We start from the raw sequence: 20,302 nt of genomic DNA on the forward strand, positions 1-20,302 counted from the left end.
AGGTGTGAAAACCAAGGGAGGAGAAACTGGTTCTGTAGTTGGCAAGTCATTCAGTCTTTGTTTAATCCTGAGCTGATGGTGTCAAATTTGCAGATGAACTGAAGCTCAGCAGTTTCTCTTTGAAGTCTGGTCCTGAAGTTTTTGCTGCAGGATGGCCACCTTAAGATCTGCTATTGTGTGGCCAGGGAGGTTGAAGTGTTCTCCTACAGGTTTTTGTATATTGCCATTCCTAATATCTGATTTGTGTCCATTTATCCTTTTCCTTAGAGACTGTCCAGTTTGGCCGATGTACATAGCAGAGGGGCATTGCTGGCATATGATGGCGTATATTACATTGGTGGATGTGCAGGTGAATGAACCGGTGATGGTGTGGCTGATCTGGTTAGGTCCTGTGATGGTGTCGCTGGTGTAGATATGTGGGCAGAGTTGGCATCGAGGTTTGTTGCATGGATTGGTTCCTGAGCTAGAGTTACTATGGTGCGGTGTGCAGTTACTGATGAGAATATGCTTCAGGTTGGCAGGTTGTCTGTGGGCGAGGACTGGCCTGCCACCCAAGGCCTGTGAAAGTGTGGGATCATTGTCCAGGATGGGCTGTAGATCCCGGATGATGCGTTGGAGGGGTTTTAGCTGGGGACTGAATGTGATGGCCAGTGGAGTCCTGTGGTTTCTTTCTTGGGTTTGTCTTGCAGTAGGAGGCTTCTGGGTACACGTCTGGCTCTGTTGATCTGTTTCCTTATTTCCTCGTGCGGGTACTGTAGTTTTGAGAATGCTTGATGGAGATTTTGTAGGTGTTGGTCTCTGTCTGAGGGGTTAGAGCAGATGCGGTTGTACCTCAGTGCTTGGCTGTAGACAATGGATCTTGTGGTGTGTCCGGGATGGAAGCTGGAGGCATCAAGGTAGGCATAGCGGTCGGTAGGTTTTCGGTATAGGGTGGTGTTAATGTGACCATCACTTATTTGCACCGTGGTGTCTAGGAAGTGGACCTCCCATGTAGATTGGTGCAGGCTGAGGTTGATGGTGGGGTGGAAGCTGTTGAAATCTTGGCGGAATTTTTCCAGAGTCTCCTTCCCATGGGTCCAGATGATGAAGATGTCATCAATGTAGCATAGGTAGAGAAGGGGCGTGAGTGGACAGGAGCTGAGGAAGCGTTGTTCCAGGTTGGCCATAAAAATATTGGCATATTGTGGGGCCATGCAGGTGCCCATAGCAGTGCCACTGATCTGGAGATATATATTGTCATCAAATTTGAAATAGTTGTGTGTGAGGATAAAGGCACAGAGCTCAGCAACCAGTTGTGCTGTGGCATCATCAGGGATACTGTTCCTGACAGCTTGTATTCCATCAGTGTGTGGGATGTTTGTGTAGAGAGCCTCTACATCCATGGTGGTTAGGATGGTGTTTTCTGGAAGGTCACCAATGCATTGTAGTTTCCTGAGGAAATCAGTGGTGTCACGGAGATAGCTGGGAGTGCTGGTGGCATAGGGTCTGAGTAGAGAGTCCACATATCCAGACAGTCCTTCAGTGAGAGTGCCAATGCCCGAGATGATGGGGCATCCAGGATTTCCGGGTTTGTGGATCTTGGGTAGTAGATAGAATAACCCTGGTCGGGGCTCTAAGGGTATGTTGATTTGTTCTGGTGTTAGTGTAGGGAGTGTCCTGAGTAGATGATGCAGTTTCTTAGTGTATTCCTCAGTGGGATCTGAGGGAAGTGGCCTGTAGAATTTGGTATTGGAGAGTTGTCTGGCGGCCTCCTTTTGGTAGTCATACCTGTTCATGATGACTACAGCACCTCCTTTATCAGCCTCTTTGATTATAATGTCAGGATGGTTTCTGAGGCTGTGGATGGCATTGCGTTCTGCACGACTTAGGTTATGAGGCAAGCGATGTTGTTTTTCCACAATTTCTGCCTGTGCACGTCGGCGGAAGCATTCAATGTATAGATCCAGACTGTCATTTCGACCCTCAGGAGGAGTCCATGTGGAGTTCTTCTTCTTGTGCTGTTGGTGGGAGGGTGGGAGGGTAACTGTGTATCAGTGCGCTGTTCAGTGTTGTTCTGAAAGTATTCTTTGAGTCGGAGACGGCGAAAGTAGGCTTCCAGATCACCGCAGAACTGTATCATGTTGGTGGGGGTGGCAGGGCAGAAAGAGAGTCCCCGAGATAGGACAGACTTTTCTTCTGGGCTGAGTGTGTGGTTGGATAGATTGACGATGTTGCTGGGTGGGTTAGGGGTACCACAGTTGTGGCCCCACATAGCAGGTAGGAGTTTAGACAGCTTATAGTCCTTTTTCCTTTGTAGAGAGGTGAAGTGAGTAATGTAGATCTCCTGTCTTATTTTAGTGAAGTCCGTTTGTATGGAAGTTTGGTTATTAATGAGAGTCTCCAGGTTAGAGAGCTCTTTTTTGATGTTTTCCTGTTTGCTGTATAGGATGCTGATCAGGTAGTTCCTCAGTTTCTTTGATAGAGTATGGCATAATCTCTCACTGTGGTCTGTGTAGTATGTAGATAGCAGTGGATTTTTTACCTTTAGTCCATTTGGTATGATGTCCATCCGTTTGCATTTGGAAAGGAAGATGATATTTGTGCAAGTTTCTTCATGAGGTTGATGGATTTCCACTCCATACGGCTAAATGCAGTGCCTTGCATGGTGTCAAGTATCAGAGAGGTAGCCGTGTTAGTCTGGATCTGTAAAAGCAGCAAAGAATCCTGTGGCACCTTATAGACTAACAGACGTTTTGCAGCATGAGCTTTCGTGGGTGAATACCCACTTCTTCGGATGCAAGTAGTGGAAATTTCCAGGGGCAGGTATATATATGCAAGCAAGAAGCAAGCTAGAGATAACGAGGTTAGTTCAATCAGGGAGGATGAGGCTGTGAATGGCTTGCCAACTACAGAACCAGTTTCTCCTCCCTTGGTTTTCACACCTCTACTGCTAGAACAGGGCCTCATCCTCCCTGATTGAACTAACCTCGATATCTCTATCTTGCTTCTTGCTTGCATATATATACCTGCCCCTGGAAATTTCCACTACTTGCATCCAAAGAAGTGGGTATTCACCCACGAAAGCTCATGCTGCAAAACGTCTGTTAGTCTATAAGGTGCCACAGGATTCTTTGCTGATAAAATGTGTATCTGAAAAAGTATAATATATTTGAAAAGTATGAACATAGACTAGCTTCCTTGCTTCCTTATACAGCTGTTTTTTTATGATGTCAGTGCATTCATTTAGTTGATGTTGGCCAACCTAATAATTTCAAATGATGATTTGTAAGCAAAGTCTAAATGAGTTCTCCCTGACAGCTAGTGATGATCTGGGGGCTAAGGCTTCAGGGCCAGATTATATTTTCATTCACACCTAATCTACCTAGGTATCCAGCAAACAGAGCTGTGTTGTCCAAGTGATAGATTTTGGCTGGGGTTGGGTTACAAACCACTTGACTGTGGGGGAAATGTTGTTCTTATTGTATGAGTAAAGGGCAGTAGAACTGTACTTAGTCTGTGATGATTTGAAGGCATCAAGAGAGAGGGTGGGGACCTGTCCCTCTCCACTGTTTAAAGACAGAGCTGATTAGGCTCCATAGATAGTCTTTTGTTCTGTTAAGTGACCACTGCAGCTGAAATCACTGACAATCAGGTCTAAGTGCTTAGTCCTGTTATGGGGACAGTGTTCCTGTGGGTACAGTGTTTTTGTGTAAGAGACAGCCCAGACTGCACTAGCAGCAAGGTTCCCGCACTGAGAGCTCAGCTGAAATCACTGAGAGCTGGTGGAACCTCAAGAGACCAACTCGCAGAGGTCACAGTGGTAGGTGACAGCAGAAGGTGACTGTGCAGGGCCATTGGCAACAGAATGGTGGAGTGAACCATGGCACAACGAACAGCCGTGGCCAGAGCAAACTGTGCCTTTTTGTCCCCTACCTGGAAGGTGTACTCACGTGAAAGCACCTCTGAACTCTGAGTCTCCATTGACCAAGGACAACACCGGTGAGTGGAGTGCGGTGGAGGGAAAAGTGAGGGGCATGTTAAATAAACATTTGTTTGTTGGACTATATTTTAGTCACTTTGCTCCAGAATGCTAGATTTGTGACTGGGAATGGAAACTTATATAAATATGTTTCCCAGTAGGCCAAGATTTTTAAAATGCAGTATTTGCCAAGGTTGTTATCTCACATTGTTGCTATCTTGAGAGGTCATTATGTTGGGGAGTTTCTGTACTAAACATTTTTATTATAATTAATTTTTACATAAGAATGGTCATACTGGGTCAGACCCATGGTCCATATAGCCCAGTACCCTGTCTTACAACAGTGGTCAAGGCCAGGTGCTTCAGAGGGAATGAATAGAACAGGGAATCATCAAGTGATCCATCCCCTGTTGCCCATTCCCAGCTTCTGGCAAACAGGCTAGGGACACTCAGAGCATGGCGTTGCATCCCTCTCATCCTGGCTAATAGCCACAGATGGACCTGTTCTCCAGGAATTTATCTAGTTCTTTTTAAAATCCTGTTATAGTTTTGGTCTTCACAGCATCCCCTGGCAAAGAGTTCCCTGGGTTGACTTTATATTGTGTGAAGAAATACTTCCTTTTGTTTTTTTAAATCTGCTGCCTATTAATTTCATTGGGTGACTGCTAGTTCTTGTGTTATGTGAAGGATTAAATAAAATTTCCTTATTCACTTTCTTCGCACCAGTCAAGATTTTGTAGACCTCTATCATATCCCCATTAGTCATCTCTTTTCTAAGCTGAAAATTCCCAGTCACTTTAATCTCTCCTCCTGTTTCATACCTCTCATCATTTTAGTTGCCCATCTCTGTACCTTTTCCAATTCCAATATATATATTTTTAGGATGGGTGACCAAATCTACACACACTATTCAAGGTGTGCACGTACCATGGATTTATATAGAGGCAATATGATATTTTCTGTCTTATTATCTATCCCTTTCGTAATGATTCCCAACATTGTTTGCTTTTGTGACTGTTGCTGCACATGGAGTGGATGTTTTCAGAGATCTATCCACAATGACTCCAAGATCTCTTCCTTGAGTGTTAACAGCTAATTCAGATGCCATCATTTTGTATGTATAGTTGAGATTGCTTTCCAATGTGCATTACTTTGCATTTATCAGCATTGAATTTAATTTGCCATTTTGTTGCCCAGTCACCCAGTTTTGTGAGATCCCTTTGTAGATCTTCGCAGTCTGCCTGGGACTTAACTATCTTGAATAGTTTTGTATCATCTGCAAATTTTGCCACCTCACTGTTTACCCATTTTTCCAGATCATTTATGAATATGTTGAACAGCACTGGTCCCCGTACTGACCCCTCAGGGATACCACTATTTATCTCTCTCCATTCTGAAAACTGATAATTTATTCCTACCCTTTGTTTCCCATCTTTTAACCAGTTACTGATCCATGAGAGGATCTTCCCTCTTGCCCCATGATGGCTTACTTTTCAAAAGTCAATTTAAATTAAATACTTTTTAAAAAATGTATATATTTTTTAGAAATCTAGACCTGTTATGTGTTTTGGTGTAACTTGCATTATTCTTATGTTAAATTTGCATAATCCTAACAAAACATTTACTTTATTCATATCTCTTTTACATATCTCATTGGTCCTGACACCCCCCCTGTAAATTCGAACACCCACCCTAATTTCAATTCCTGGGGAAACCACTGGAAATGACCCAGATTGTATTCTGACTGCTGGCGTCTCACACATGCCAGCAGTGTCAGGAATTGTGTGCTGCTCAATATTCCCTTCTTAGAGCTTTTGTGGCATCAGTTTCTAGGGTCTGTCTTGTCCGTGACCGTGTTTTCAAAGTCAGTCCTTGTTGCCAACGTACATCTTCAAATGTCTTTAGCAAGATGAAGGGCAGAGTTCGGTGAGAAACAAACAAGCTGCGAAAATGGTTTAAACACAGAACTTATTAGTCAGTAGACCTATGGCTTTAATCCTTGTCTGCAGACCAGAATCTCCTACAGAGGGCAGAAGCAGGGAGGGAAGGCAAGGGGAGGGGAGTAAGGTGTTGTACCTTTTGCTCTTTGCATAATAAAAACAGACACCTCACTGGCACAGTTGGGTCCCAAATCACCATGTTTACTAATCAGACAGAAACATGCAAGGCCTAGTTACATACACACTTCTGCTTTGACTGCTTTCAGGCAGCTTCTACAACATCAAACACAGCAAGCATCACTGGAAGGCTTGCAAAATCTTTAAAGGGATAGTCCTCTATCCCAATACACTACACAAATCCAACTCCACCAATGTAATAATCCAAGAATATCTCCATATGGCAGGGGTGGGCAAACGTTTTGGCCTGAGGGCCACATCTGGGTATGGAAATTGTAGGGCGTACCATGAATGCTCACCAAATTGGAGGCTGGGGTGCGGGAGGGGATGAGGACTCCGGCTGGGGGTGTGGGCTCTGGGGAGGGGTTCAGAATGAGGTGTTGGGGGTGCAGGAAGGTGCTCCAGGCTGGGACTGAGGGGTTTGGAGGGTGAGAGGTGGATCAGGGCTGGGGCAGGGGGTTGGAGAACGGGAGGGGGTCAGAGGTGCAGGCTCTGGGCAGCGTTTACCTCAAGCAGCTCCCAGTAGCAGCGGCATGTCCAGGGCCAGCTCCACGGTTTTTGTCGCCCCAAGCGGCGGAAAAAAAACCCAAAAACCCACAATCACGATCGGCAGCAGCTCCACCGTGCCACTTTCTTCTTCAGCAGCAATTCAGTGGCAGGTCCTTCCCTCCGAGAGGGACCGAGGGACCAGCCACTGAATTGCCGCCGAAGAGCCCGACATGTCGCCCCTTCCTCTTGGCCTCCCCAAGCACCTGCTTGCTGAGCTGGTGCCTGGAGCCGGCCCTGGGCATGTCCTCTCTCTGCTTCCTATGCGGAGGCACGGCCAGGGGCTTCTGCTCGCTGCCCTCTCTGCAGGTGCCGCCCATGCAGCTCCTATTGGCTGCAGTTCCTGGCCAATGGGAGCTGCGGGGGCAGCACTTGGGGCAGGGCAGTGTGTGGACCTCCCAGATGCCCCTACACAGGGGCCAGATTAAAATGTCTGGAGGGCCAAATGCAGCTGTAGTTTGCCCATCCCTGCCATAGGGGGCTGTTTGTGGACATTCCCATCCTCCCAGAACTCTTCCCCGTGAGTTTCTTTAAAATGGAGCGGCTGTGCCTGTGTGATTAAGACTCCTGCAGTTTTGTAAAGTTGCAGAAGAAAACACAGCAAGTTATATCAATAGATGACGTTGTTCTGATGCTTTTTACTACTGATGGTTTGTTACTTTGTCTAGTCCCAACTTCAAATGCAGTATAAACTCTGAGGTACAACAACTGCAGTGTGCAGAGCTGCGCCAGGTCCAGGGCAGAAGGCTTAAAAAGAAAGCACCTGCTTCAAGATCAAATCTTGAGAATGAAGCAATACTTCTATGTTAGCTGTAAGGCCTTCCCTAACGAAGTATTATCAGCCCTGTCTGAACTCAGTCGTTTAATACATGCCCAGGCCTTATTGGCCTGCAAAGACTGCTACAGAGGAAGGATAGCCTTGTAGCTAAGGTACTCTCTTGGGATTAAAGAGACCGGTGTTCAAATCCTAGCTTTGGTACAGCCGTATTGAGCAAATCACTTAATGCCCCTATCTTTGTCTTAGGCCTTGGCTACACTGGAGAGTTGCAGCGCTGGTGGTGGCTTTACAGCGCTGCAACTCACTCACCGTCCACACTTGCAAGGCCTATACAGCGCTGTATCTCCCTGGCTACAGCGCTGGCTGTACTCCACCTTGGCCTGGGGAATAATGACTGCAGCGCTGGTGATGCAGCGCTGCTCTGCCAGTGTGGCCACCAAAAGCGCTGTTATTGGCCTCCAGAGGTATTTGGAGGTATCCCAGAATGCCTGTTCAGCCACTCTGCTCATCAGTTCGAACTCTACTGCCCTGGCCTCAGGTGACTCGCCCTTTAAATGCCCCAGGAATTTTGAAATTCCCCTTCCTGTTTGCTCAGCCAGGTGTGGAGTGCAATCAGTGAATCTTTCCAGGTGACCATGCCTCCACGCGCCAAACGAGCCCCAGCATGGAGCAATGGCAAGTTGCTGGACCTCATCAGTGTTTGGGGGGAGGAAGCTGTGCAGTCCCAGCTGCGCTCCAGCTGTAGGAATTATGATACCTATGGGCAGATATCAAGGGCTATGCTGGAAAGGGGCCATGACCGGGACGCGCTGCAGTGCAGGGTTAAAGTGAAGGAGCTGCGGAGTGTCTGTTGCAAAGCCCGTGAGGGAAACTGCCGCTCCGGCGCTGCCCCCATGACCTGCCGTTTTTACAAAGAGCTGGACGCGGTACTTGGGGGTGACCCCACTGCCAATCCGACGACCACGATGGACACTTCTGAGCGGGGTGAGGGACAGGAGGAGGTGGGGGAGGAGGAAACCAAGAGTGAGGGTACTGGGGTGGGGGAAGACACCCCGGAGTCCCTGGAGGCATGCAGCCAGGAGCTCTTCTCAAGCCAGGAGGAAGGTAGCCAGTCACAGCAGCCGGTACTTGGTGGAGAACAAACAGAGGAGCGGGTTCCTGGTAAGCGGCTTTTATTTTCAGGATGGAAATTTTTCGGGAGAGGAGGGAGGGTTAGGGCTGCATGCATGCCTAGATGTGGAATAGCGTGAGCAATGCGCTTGCACAAGTTTATTGGGAGAGCCACTGTGGTCCTTGTCCCAGTCAGGCTAACGCGTCTGCGCCACTGTGCCGCGGGTGGGGGGACCATTGCTGCACACAGGCAAGCTGCATAGGGGCCAGGGCGGAATCCGCATTGCTGTAGAAGACCCTCCCGCTCTTCCCAGGTGACCTGCAGCAGCGAGATATCTTCCAGGATCAACTCCTGTGGAAAATGTTGGGAGAGTGTTCAGTGTAGGTGCCCCCTGCAGCTGTTTGCTTTCCCCAAGGCACAGAAACCCCGAGGACAGTACGGCCCTGAAGCAATCAGTCCCCCTTACTCACCATTTCGGGGCTCCTGTGGGTTATGTGCACTCTCTTTGGTATGGGAAAATTATGCTATTGTGAAGACTGTAAACTCCTTCACTGTATGGGAATAACTGTCTGATATAAACAATGCTGCCTCTGTTAAGTGTTGCCTTTTTTGCCTTTCCACAAGCAACCTTGAGATCTCGGCTGCCCATGTTATCAAAGCTCAAAGACTCCAAAACCTACAGAAGAAGCTGCAAAAAAGCAAGGAAGACACGCTGCAAGCTGTTATGGATCACTGTGTCACAGAGAATCAAAAAGTGCAGGACTGGAGGGAAAGGGAAAGCAGGATCCGCTAGAAAAACGCAGCGGCCAGGAAGAAAAGCACAAAGCAGCTGATAAGCATCCTGGCGCGCCAAGCAGACTCTATCCAGGCGCTCGTAGCCATGCAGGCAGAGCACTACCGTGCCGGTCCCCACCCCAGCCCAAAGCTCTTTCCCTTGTGCCCCAATCCTCTGGTCATCTCCATTGTCCTCTCTGAACTCCCCTCTACCTGAGAAAGGGTGAAGAGAACCCAGTACTCCAGGGCAGGAGTACTACCGTTTTCAGAATGTTTCCCCCCATTCAAAACCCCCTTCCCCAGCATTCAGGTTCTTACCACCACCAGCTGCCTCCAACACCTGTACGTTCCCCAACCAGCCCTGAGAACTACGACCCTTACCCTCTGCACTCAACCCCCATCACCATGCAGTATAGGCATCCTGAAGTGCAGCACTCATTGCACAGCACTCCAGACAGGACATATTCAAACCTGTGACTGTACAGTTCCCCACCCCACCCCCCTGCCCTTTTAGGTTCCCAAAATGTTGTGTGTCTGTCAAGGAAGTTAAATAAAAGAATTCTTGGCTTTGAAAACAGTCTTTATTATTGCAGAAAGTCAAAGATACCTTAGCCCAGGAAAGAAACAGGCAGTGCAAATCAGCTTAGGAAACACAGATTCCTACTAACATTGTAACCACTGCACTTCACTCCTGTGCAAGGCACCAAACATTACTGTTGGTTTTCAGCCTCAAATTCCTCCCTCAAGGCATCCCTAATCCTTGCAGCCCTGTGCTGGGCCTCTCTAGTAGCCCTGCTCTCTGGCTGTGCAAATTCAGCCTCCAGGCGTTGCACCACAGAGGTCCATGCCTGACTGAATCTTTCACCCTTCCCTTCACAAATATTATGGAGGGTACAGCACGCGGATATAACTGCGGGGATGCTGCTTTCCCCCAAGTCTAGCTTCCCATACAGAGATCTCCAGCGCCCTTTTAAACGGCCAAAAGCACACTCCACAGTCATTCGGCACCGGCTCAGCCTGTAGTTGAACCGGTCCTTGCACCTGTCAAGCTTCCCTGTATAGGGTTTCATGAGCCAAGGCAGTAACGGGTAAGCGGGGTCTCCAAGGATCACAATGGGCATTTCGACGTCCCCTACTGTGATCTTCTGCTCTGGGAAAAAAGTCCCTGCCTGCAGCTTCCTGAACAGGCCAGTGTTCCGAAAGATGCGTGCGTCATGCACCTTTCCAGGCCAGCCTGTGTAAATGTCAATGAAACGCCCACAGTGATCCACAAGCGCCTGGAGAACCATAGAGAAATACCCCTTCCGATTAACATACTCAGATGCTAGGTGGGGTGGTGCCAGAATAGGAATATGCGTCCCATCTATCGCCCTTCCACAGTTAGGGAAACCCATTTGTGTAAAACCATCCACAATGTCCTGCACGTTCCCCAGAGTCACGGTTCTTCTTAGCAGGCTGCGATTAATGGCCCTGCAAACTTGCATCAACATGATTCCAATGGTCGACTTTCCCACTCCAAACTGGTTCCCGACCGATTGGTAGCTGTCTGGAGTTGCCAGCTTCCAGATTGCAATAGCCACCCGCTTCTCCACCGGCAGGGCAGCTCTCAATCTCGTGTCCTTGCACCGCAGGGTGGGGGCAAGCTCCTCACACAGTCCCATGAAAGTGGCTTTTCTCATCCGAAAGTTCTGCAGCCACTGCTCGTCATCCCAGACTTCCATGACGATGTGATTCCACCACTCAGTGCTTGTTTCCCGAGCCCAAAAATGACGTTCCACAGTACTGAGCATTTCCGTGAATGCCACAAGCAATTTAGTGTCACACGCGTCAGGCGACTCAATATCATCGTCGGACTCCTCATCACTTTGGATCTTAAGGAATAGCTCAACTGCCAAAAGTGATGTGCTGGCGAGACTCGTCAGCATACTCCTCAGCAGTTCGGGCTCCATTTCCCACAGAACTCGTGCTGCACAGAAACCGTTGAGAGAGTCAAGATGGCGCCAAACGTGGACGGAAAAACAGGGATTGCTGGGATGTGAAGCGATGCATCACGGGGCGTTGGGACCGGAAGCAGAATGACCCGCCCCCTCCGCCCCCTTCCCACAACCCACGGCACCAAAATGGGACGAGGTGCTCTGTGGGATAGCTGCCCATAATGCACCACTCCCAACACCGCTGCAAATGCTGCAAATGTGGCCACACTGCCACACTGCACACTGTCAGTGTGGCCACACTCCAGCGCTTTCCCTACACAGCTGTACGAAGACAGCTTTAACTCCCAGCGCTGCACACCTGCAAGTGTCGCCAAACCCTATGTCTCCCCTTCGTAAAATGTGCCTGGTCCTTCCCTCTTATTGATTATGAGATGCTCAGGCACTATGGTGATGAAGGCCTTATATGTAGGTAGTTAGACAGGAAGTTTGGTGCTGAGGGAGGGCAGGAAGCTGAATTTGTTAGTGGAATAGAGAAAAGGCAATCTGTTAAATCAGGGATCGGCAACCTTTCAGAAGTAGTGTGCCGAGTCTTCATTTATTCACTCTAATTTAAGGTTTTGGGTGCCAGTCATACATTTTAATGTTTTTAGAAGGTCTCTTTCTATAAGTCTATAATATATAACTAAACTATTATTGTATGTAAAGTAAGTAATGTTTTTAAAATGTTTAAGACGCTTCATTTAAAATTAAATTAAAATGCAGAGTCCCCCGGACCAGTGGCCAGGACCCGGGCAGTGTGAGTGCCACTGAAAATCAGCTCGCCATAGGTTGCCTACCCTTGTGTTAAATGATGGACCGCTAAAAAGCCTTGACATCCCAGGGTCAGGATGCCTAACAAATAGAATGGGGGGAAACATTCTGAAAACGGTAGTACTCCTGCCCTGGAGTACTGGGTTCTCTTCACCCTTTCTCAGGTAGAGGGGAGTTCAGAGAGGACAATGGAGATGACCAGAGGATTCAATATAAAGAGGGATTGTAAAGTTTTAGTTTGGGGAGATGAATAAGAGGGGATATAATAAAGAGAGAGAGGATAATAGTGGTATACAGAAGGGAAAACAAGGGCTCATCTTTGCCCTTATCATACAAGAACAAGGAGCTATTCAATTAAATGTAATGACAGCAAATGTAAAGTTGGTAAAAGGAAATAGTTTCTTACGCAATGCACAATTAACCTGTGGAACTCATTGCAAAGAGACAGCATTGATAGCAAGAATTTAAGAAAACAGTCTGGAGGTTGCATCTGAAATAAAGGGGTTCAATCAAGGATCCCCTTGCCCTGGGCCACTTAAACAGGAAGAGGCTGCTGATTAGGAGCAAGAGTCTGAGCCTAGAATGGAATGCATTGCTGCAGACTGTTCTGAGCTACAGGGGATTAGCGGGACTGGCCCCAAATACTTTTATTTGCTAAGGTTGGGAGTTCTGAACCAGAGCCCTGAGTTAAGGACCTTATGAACTTCCTTAAGATTGCTCCTTCCCTGAGAAGATATATTTATCTTAGCTTCCCCTTCCTTGGATCCTTTACACCAATCTTTTACCTGAGGGGATTGGGAAGGAGATTTCCCTCTGGGCAAGTTATTCAAAACATTCCAGTCATTTCTTGAACCGTGACATTGTGCAGTTTATATGGTTTTATAAAAATATGGTAATGAGTGAATATAATGTAACTGGAATATGCGTCATGCAAAAGGTCTCTTACAAAGCTTATAATATACTAAGTGTGATCATCCTATTTGTATAAATGTACCACTCTTGTATCTGGGGCTAGAAATATAAGATATAACTTTGAGGGCCTATTGTAATTATGCAAAGTGTGGGCCATTAATGGTGGTTTGAAATCTTAATGGCTCCCATCAACCAGGACAATTGACTGTGGATGGCTCTGTTTGCAGGCAGGCCTTCCTGTGAGTCCGACTGGGAGGAATGAAGGCTTGCGGGGGGTCTTACAGTGACATGTGATCATGTCACATGAACTGGAATCCATCTTTAACCTGGTGCTTTTCCAGTGAGGGGGAGTGGAAACCAGAGAGAGACAAAGGATTTCCACCTTATGCAAAAGATATATAAAGGGGTGGAACAAAACAAAGGGAGAAAACCATCACGAAGAATCTCCCAGCTACCACCTGAGCTGGAACAAGAGCTGTACCAGGGGAAAGAATTGTGCCCAGGCCTGGAAGGTGTCCAGTCTAAGGAAAAAACTTACTGAAGTATCTCTGAGGGTGAGATTTTCTGTATTCAGTTTGATTAGACATAGATTTGCGCGTTTTATTTTATTTTGCTTGGTGACTTACTTTGTTCTGTCTGTTACTACTTTGAACCACTTAAATCCTACTTTCTGTATTTAATAAAATCACTTTTTACTTATTAATTAACTCAGAGTATGTATTAATACCTGAGGGAGCAAACAGCTGTGCATCTCTCTTTATCAGTGTTATAGGGGGCGAACAATTATACTTTATACAGTATACTTTATACTTTATACTTTAACAATTAAGCTTTATACAGGGTAAAACGGATTTATTTGGGTTTAGACCCTATTGGGAGTTGGGCATCTGAGTGTTAAAGGCAGGAACACTTCTGTGAGCTGCTTTCAGGTAAACCTGAAGCTTTGGGGCAAGTAATTCGGACCCTGGCTCTTTGTTGGAGCAGACGGGAGTGTCTGGCTCAGCAAGAGAGGGTGCTGGAATCCTGAGCTGGCAGGGAAAACAGGAGCAGAGGTAGTCTTGGCACATCAGTTTGCAGCTCCCAGGGGGGGAGGGTCTGTGATCCAACCTGTCACACCTTCCTCCAAAGTAACTAGTAGTGGACGCTGTCAGGGACATGATATTGGGCTAGTTGAAGCCAACAGCTGGTCTGACCCAGTCTGGCAAGTCCTGTATTTCTATTTACTGTAATTAATGTTGAATAGACACACTTTCTTAGTGTAAATATACTAAAACATGCTGAAACTATGTTCATATGTTGAGGCAAATCCACAATGCTAGGAAAATGCACATTATTATAGAACTAGGGGCCAGAATCTAATCTCAGTTATATCACTATCAATCCAGAGTAACATCATTAAAATCATTGAAGTGTTATTAGATTCACACCAAGATTGCAGAGATCGAAATCTTGCCCTAAGTACCTATCTACAGCAGAGCACAGAAAGGAAGTAGATAGTTGGGGATTCCATTTGTGCTAAGCTGCAGGACACTCCATTGAATTATTCTTCCTTTTGTTTCTCATATCCTTAGTATTCTGTTAGTCTTCTTGCTGCATGAATCTTCCATCTGTAGTTTTATAGCATAAGGTGGCAGATACAATACATCATAGGGTAGTCAGGCTCATGATCTATACAAGCTGTCGAGAAAGAGCTAAAGCAATTGGCCTTTGTCACCATAAGAGACAGTGTGATAGGATAAGGGAGACCTTATTGGCTTCAATGAGGAGACATTAGGTAAAATTCTCAAACTGCCTAAGAGCCAGATCCTTTAAAGGTATTTAAGTGCTTAACTCCCTTGAAATCATGGGATTTGGGGTCCTAGGACTCGTGGACTTTCAGTGAGGCTAAGACTCCTAAGTCACTTGTGCAATTTTGAAATTCTTTCCCATTAGCGCTCCATTGTCTGATCATGAATCACTGCTTCTTCTAGCACCTCTGCTTCTTACTTAGATCAGCCACCCATGCAGTATGTCGTAGCACTTTTGAAAACGTGGGTGTTTCATTTAGGTGCTGTAGCTTTTGATTAATTTTGAGTGAAAATTGCACAAATCTTTGATTCCAGGTTCTTTACTCAGGCAGCTATGGACATTTATTAAGAATGAGATTGGTGAGTCACACATAGAAACGTGAAAACTTTACTTAAGATCCAAATAGTTCCAAACATAAGCATTATGTGGTGTTGTTGTAGTAGTGCTGGTCCCAGGATATAAAAGAGACAAGGTGTCATGGACTCACAGGACTCGTGCTCTCTGTTGGCTCTGTATGGTCCCTGGGAGGAACCCCCTTCAGTACAACAGCCCTTCTTGGGGGTCCACTCTCTCTAGGGGGTTAAGCCGTAGGCCCCTCCACCTTCTGGAACCACACCTCTCTGAGCCTTAGCATGCCTGTTTCTCACTGTGGGCCCCCTCAGGGAGTCCACTCGCTCTGGGCTCATGGGGCCTCCACACCCAGAGGGAATAATGCAACCTTCATCTCTAGACCCGAGCGACTCTCAGCCAATGTAAAACAGGAGGGTTTATTGAGCATCTGAACACAGCATAGGAACTCTCAGGGCCTTCAGGCCTGGCCTCCCTCAGCACAGTACATATAAGTCTCTCCTGCTTTCTCTCTCCAATTCAGAGACCCCGCGCTTTCCAGCTGGGCATCCAATATCACCTTGCCCCCAAGCCCCGCCTCTGTACTCTCTCTTCTGTCCAGGTAAACAGAGGGTTGCCTGGGCCTCCTCTCCTCTAAGCTTCTCCTCTCATCTGTCCTTTGTTCCCCACTGTCTGGAACTGGCTAGGTAGGTCCTCTTTCCGCAGCCCATTGTCCTTCCACTGGCTAGAACCGGCTGTGACGTCTGAGCGGGGCCTCCCGGTCACCAAGTCACCAGTCGCTGGGGTATCCATTCTCCTGACCATTGGCTGGGGTCCCAAGTTTCCTCTCCAATCCTCTGTAATAACAAACTCCCTCTCCCATCCCCTTGTTAAACCTGTAACACACAGGGAAACTGAGTCCCACCCCCTCTGCATGCCAACCGTTGGAAAAAAAAAAGAAAAAAAAGAAGAAAATCCCCCACTTCGTCTCACAAGGTGGGTGAGGTAATATCTTCTATTGGACCAACTTCTGTTGATGAGAGACACAAGCCTTCAGGCTACACCGAGTTTCACTGCTAGCTGACAGAAAACAGATACCCAGAATGTAACAACTCCCAGTTCTGACAGGCTCATGGCACCATGGAGACGGAAACAAAGATAGAAGAAAACAGAATGTGGAGAACATCATAAGTGGGAGGTGGTGACCCAGGCTTCTGCCATCCTGTCACTCTGATATGCCTCCTAAAGATTGGATATAACACCCCCTTTTTATACATATTTTTCCTCATATACCCACACATGTCCTGTGACCATATTTAGATTGCCTCCCAGCCCTCTGTCCATGTATGGCATTCCGGGGAACCAGACGCGGGGTTCTGATTGTTCATTCTGATTGGGTTAGTATATTTCCCAATATTTCCCTACTTGGATTACAACTTAATTGGTTTTCTTATCAATATTTTTGCATTTCTTAGCATATGGACTATATAAACTATAGCCTGCTTATAAATACATGCGTCCTCAGATCAGGTCTGGGATCAAAAGTCAACAGTGCTGATCTTTTTAAAAAGCTGGTCATTAAATGCTATTACAGCCAGTCCAAATAACACAAACTACAGAGAATGGGAAGTTCCAATTGCCACTCCAGCCCTCCCTTTTCCACTTCCTTAGACAAATTCCTTTAAAGCTGAAATGTTCTTTGCTTGGTGTGACGAAGTGGGGCTGTTCTTAATGTTCTCTCTGAATACTGTGTGGGTGCCTCAGTTTTCCCTATGCAGTTCTTAAGTATCTAAGTGGTGGGATAAGGGGGTGTGATTGTTGCAGAGCCCGAGAGGGCCAGTGTGATGCTGTCTGCGCAGAGAATAGCCGACACCCTGTCTCCTGGCAACTGATGGCCTGGGCCCCTACTCTGCAAAGGTTCCAACTGAAGGTGTTGGAGAACAAAGAGATCAGGTGACCTCCTGGCCAGGGAAAGAGACAAAGGCAGAGGAGGGGCTGGAGAGTTTCAGTTTGGAGCTGGTTGGGGAAGGGGAGGGAAGCCTGTCTGGGATCTCTGGCCCCCCAGTATGAACCTGGGGGGAGGCATAGTTCAGTGGTTTGAGTATTGGCCTGCTAAACTCAGGCTTGTGAGTTCAATCCTTGAGGGGGCCATTTGGGGACTGGTCCTGCTTTGAGCAGGGGGTTGGACTAGATGACCTCTTGAGGTCCCTTCCAACCCTAATATTCTATGAACCTGATTGAGGGGCTCCTGTTGTCTGTACATACACACTCCATTTTGGACTCTGTTCCTGTCATCTAAATAAACCTTCTGTTTTACTGGCTGGCTGAGAGTCATAGTGAATCACAGGAAGCTGGGGGTGCAGGGCCTTGTCTCCCCGAAACTCTGTGACACTTGGCCTCAACCTGGAGGTGACTTGTTTGTTTTGGAAATTTGAGTGGTGTGAGCTGTATGTGCATAAAAATCAATTCTTCCCTTTAACATACTGCTGGATAGTCCTCCTTTCCTAAACTGTCCTGTTGCTAGGTTAGTTGCAGTGATTAAAGAGCTACAGCAAGGTATATGCAGTTTGGGTAGTTGGATTGATAGGAAGTTCCAGATTGGTATAGTTTTTATTTGACCAAGGTCCTACAGAAAACTACATTCCAAGGGTTTCTTTGCAAAGGGCTTTCTAGGACATTGCTGCTCAAATTTAACTTTGCTTCATGGGTGTGCCCTACATTGGAGGAAGTGCATGCTGCCTCCAAGGGTGTCGGAGCCTTCCCAAAAGTGGGGTGGTTAGGGGCCCTGCGCCTCCTCTTCCCCCCGAGGCCCTACCCCCAGCCAAGCCGGAGCAGGGCTGGAGAGCCCACCCCAGAACCCCTGCACATGTCCCCACCCCCTGGCCCTCCCACCCAGGACAGGTGAAGGGACCAAGGCTCACCACAGCTACCCATGAGGCTCTCCCTGACCCAGCTCTGGCCGGGGTGGGGAACAGGGGCTCAGAGCCACAGCCTGGCCATGATAAGAGCCACGCAGGCAGCTGTGGGGAGCCACAGTGGACCCTCCACCTGCCTGCAGTGCAGGGGGCCTGCTGAGAAGAGTCCCCAGCTCATGTCCCTGCCCCTCAGGCCCCCCACCAAGAGCAGGTAGAGGGTCCACGGCTCCCCACAGCTGTCTGTAGTCCCAGACCCTCCATCTCCACCTGCCCTGGGCTGGGCAGGGAGCCTGGGGGTGGGGACACAGGCCAGGGGCTGCTCTCAGCCCCCTCACACAACGGGCAGGTGGAGGGCCTCCTTTGGATAGATAGTCACAAATCTCAGAGAGCATTGCTCACCTAGTCTGCAGTATGATTGCCCTTCAATTGCTGATTGGGTTTGTTTAATGTTAGTGGTGTGATATGTCAGATGTCAGGTTCAGAGAAGGGCTACTAGGATGATCCGAGGAATGGAAAACCTGTCATATGAAAGGAGACTCAAAGAGCTTGGCTTGTTTAGCCTAACCAAAAGAAGGCTGAGGGGAGATATGATTGCGCTCTATGAATATATCAGAGGAATAAATACCAGGGAGGGAGAGGAATTATTTAAGCTTAGTACCAATGTGGACACAAGAACAAATGGATATAAACTGGCCATCAGGAAGTTTAGACTTGAAATTAGACGAAGGTTTCAAACCATTAGAGGAGTGAAGTTCTGGAACAGCCTTCCAAGGGGAGAAGTGGGGGCAAAAGACATATCTGGCTTCAATACTAAGCTTGATAAGTTCATGGAGGGGATGGTATGATGGGATAGCCTAATTTTGGCAATTAATTGGTCTTTGACTACTAGCGGTAAATATGCCCAATGGCTTGTGCTGGGATGTTAGATGGGGTGGGATCTGAGTTACTACAGAGAATTCTTTCCTGGGTGTCCGGCTGATGAGTCTTCCCCACATGCTCAGGGTTTAGCTGATCACCATATTTGGGGTCGGGAAGGAATTTTCCTCCAGGGCAGATTGGCCGAAGCCCTGGGGGGGGGGGGTTCGCCTTCCTCTGCAGCATGGGGCACGGGTCACTTGCTGGAAGATTCTCTGCACCTTGAAGTCTTTAAACCATGATTTGAGGATTTCAGTGGCTCAGACATAGCTTTGATACAGGAGTGGGTGGGTGAGATTCTGTGGCCTGCATTGTGCAGGAGGTCAGACTAGATGATCATAATGGTCCCTTCTGACCTTAAAGTCTATGATTCTATGATTCTATGTCTTGTTGCTGCTCTGTGATTTGTGAGGCCAAAAATTCTCATTGTTAGCACATCACAGAAGTAGCTAAACTTGAATGCATCAAGATGAGGAAGAAACTCTCCAGTCAGAGTCATTTGTATTCTTAACAGGTAGAAAGAACATATTCTATTACTTCTTCTTAGTTTATCACATTAAGTCCCTGACTTAAAAAAATACAGAATACTATTTCGAGGGGTGAAAGTAAGGAGGTACAGGCCATGGCAGCGCTTTAACATCGCTGCCTCTTTTGCACCTCCCATCGGCGGCCCTGCCAGGTCCCTACAGGAAAAGGAGCAGCTGCTCCGTGGCCAGTGATTTTAAAGGACCCGGGGCTCTGGCCACCACCACCACTGCTGCTACTGCTTAGGGTTTAAATTGCGGCTGGAGCCCCAGGTGCCACAGGCCAGGCAGCACGGATGGGCTGGCTGGGAGACACTGACCCCAGCTCTGCCCCTTCCCCCGAGGTCCCGCCCGTTCCGGCAGGCCCCTGTACTAGTAAGAGTTCAATTTTACTTTCACCCCCTGACTATTTCAGAAGCAAAGTATAAACAAATCAATTTTAAAATGTACAGTAGGTTGATCTTGCAGCTTTATATATTTACCAAAGTTAAGATCCCTTCTATTTACTATAACTACTCCCAACTTTGCTAGAGGGGTCCAAGCTTTGACCTCCCTATTATAAGGTCCCGATCCTGAAATCAGATCCATAATGTTTAGATGCCTGTTCAGCTTTGAAAATGCTAGTCTTAGTTTATTATGCCCGATCATACATGCATGTGGATTTTTCTATCTATAATTGGGTATGTTTATTTAACAAGTGAGGCTCAACACTCTGTCCACTCTGAGGGGAGGAGACAAGATGTCTTAGGTCTGGTCTACACTATGGGGGGTGTGTCGAACTAAGGTACGCGACTTCAGCTATGCAAATAGCGTAGCTGAAGTCGAACTACCTTAGTTCGACTGACTTACCCATCCAGACGCGGCGGGGTCAAACTCCGCGGCTCCCCCGTCGA

At 47.5% G+C, this 20,302-nt stretch overlaps 1 protein-coding gene across 7 annotated transcripts in view; it reads left to right on the plus strand.

The window, feature by feature from the left end:
* The first annotated feature begins 16,285 nt into the window (after window positions 1-16,285).
* LOC123373101 overlaps window positions 16,286-20,302 on the plus strand; it is a 66,461-nt gene continuing 62,444 nt past the window's right edge. For 4 of the 7 annotated variants that reach the window (XM_045021885.1, XM_045021891.1, XM_045021890.1 and 1 more), the window contains exon 1: window positions 16,286-16,452. The gene's annotated coding sequence lies outside the window, so the exon portion shown is untranslated. Of the gene's footprint in view, window positions 16,453-19,336; window positions 19,400-20,302 lie in introns of those variants that run through there. The other 3 variants (XM_045021889.1, XM_045021886.1, XM_045021888.1) reach the window with 2 other exon arrangements.

This window comes from Mauremys mutica, chromosome 6 (genome assembly GCF_020497125.1).
Source record: "Mauremys mutica isolate MM-2020 ecotype Southern chromosome 6, ASM2049712v1, whole genome shotgun sequence".
NCBI classification, from domain to species: domain Eukaryota; kingdom Metazoa; phylum Chordata; order Testudines; family Geoemydidae; genus Mauremys; species Mauremys mutica.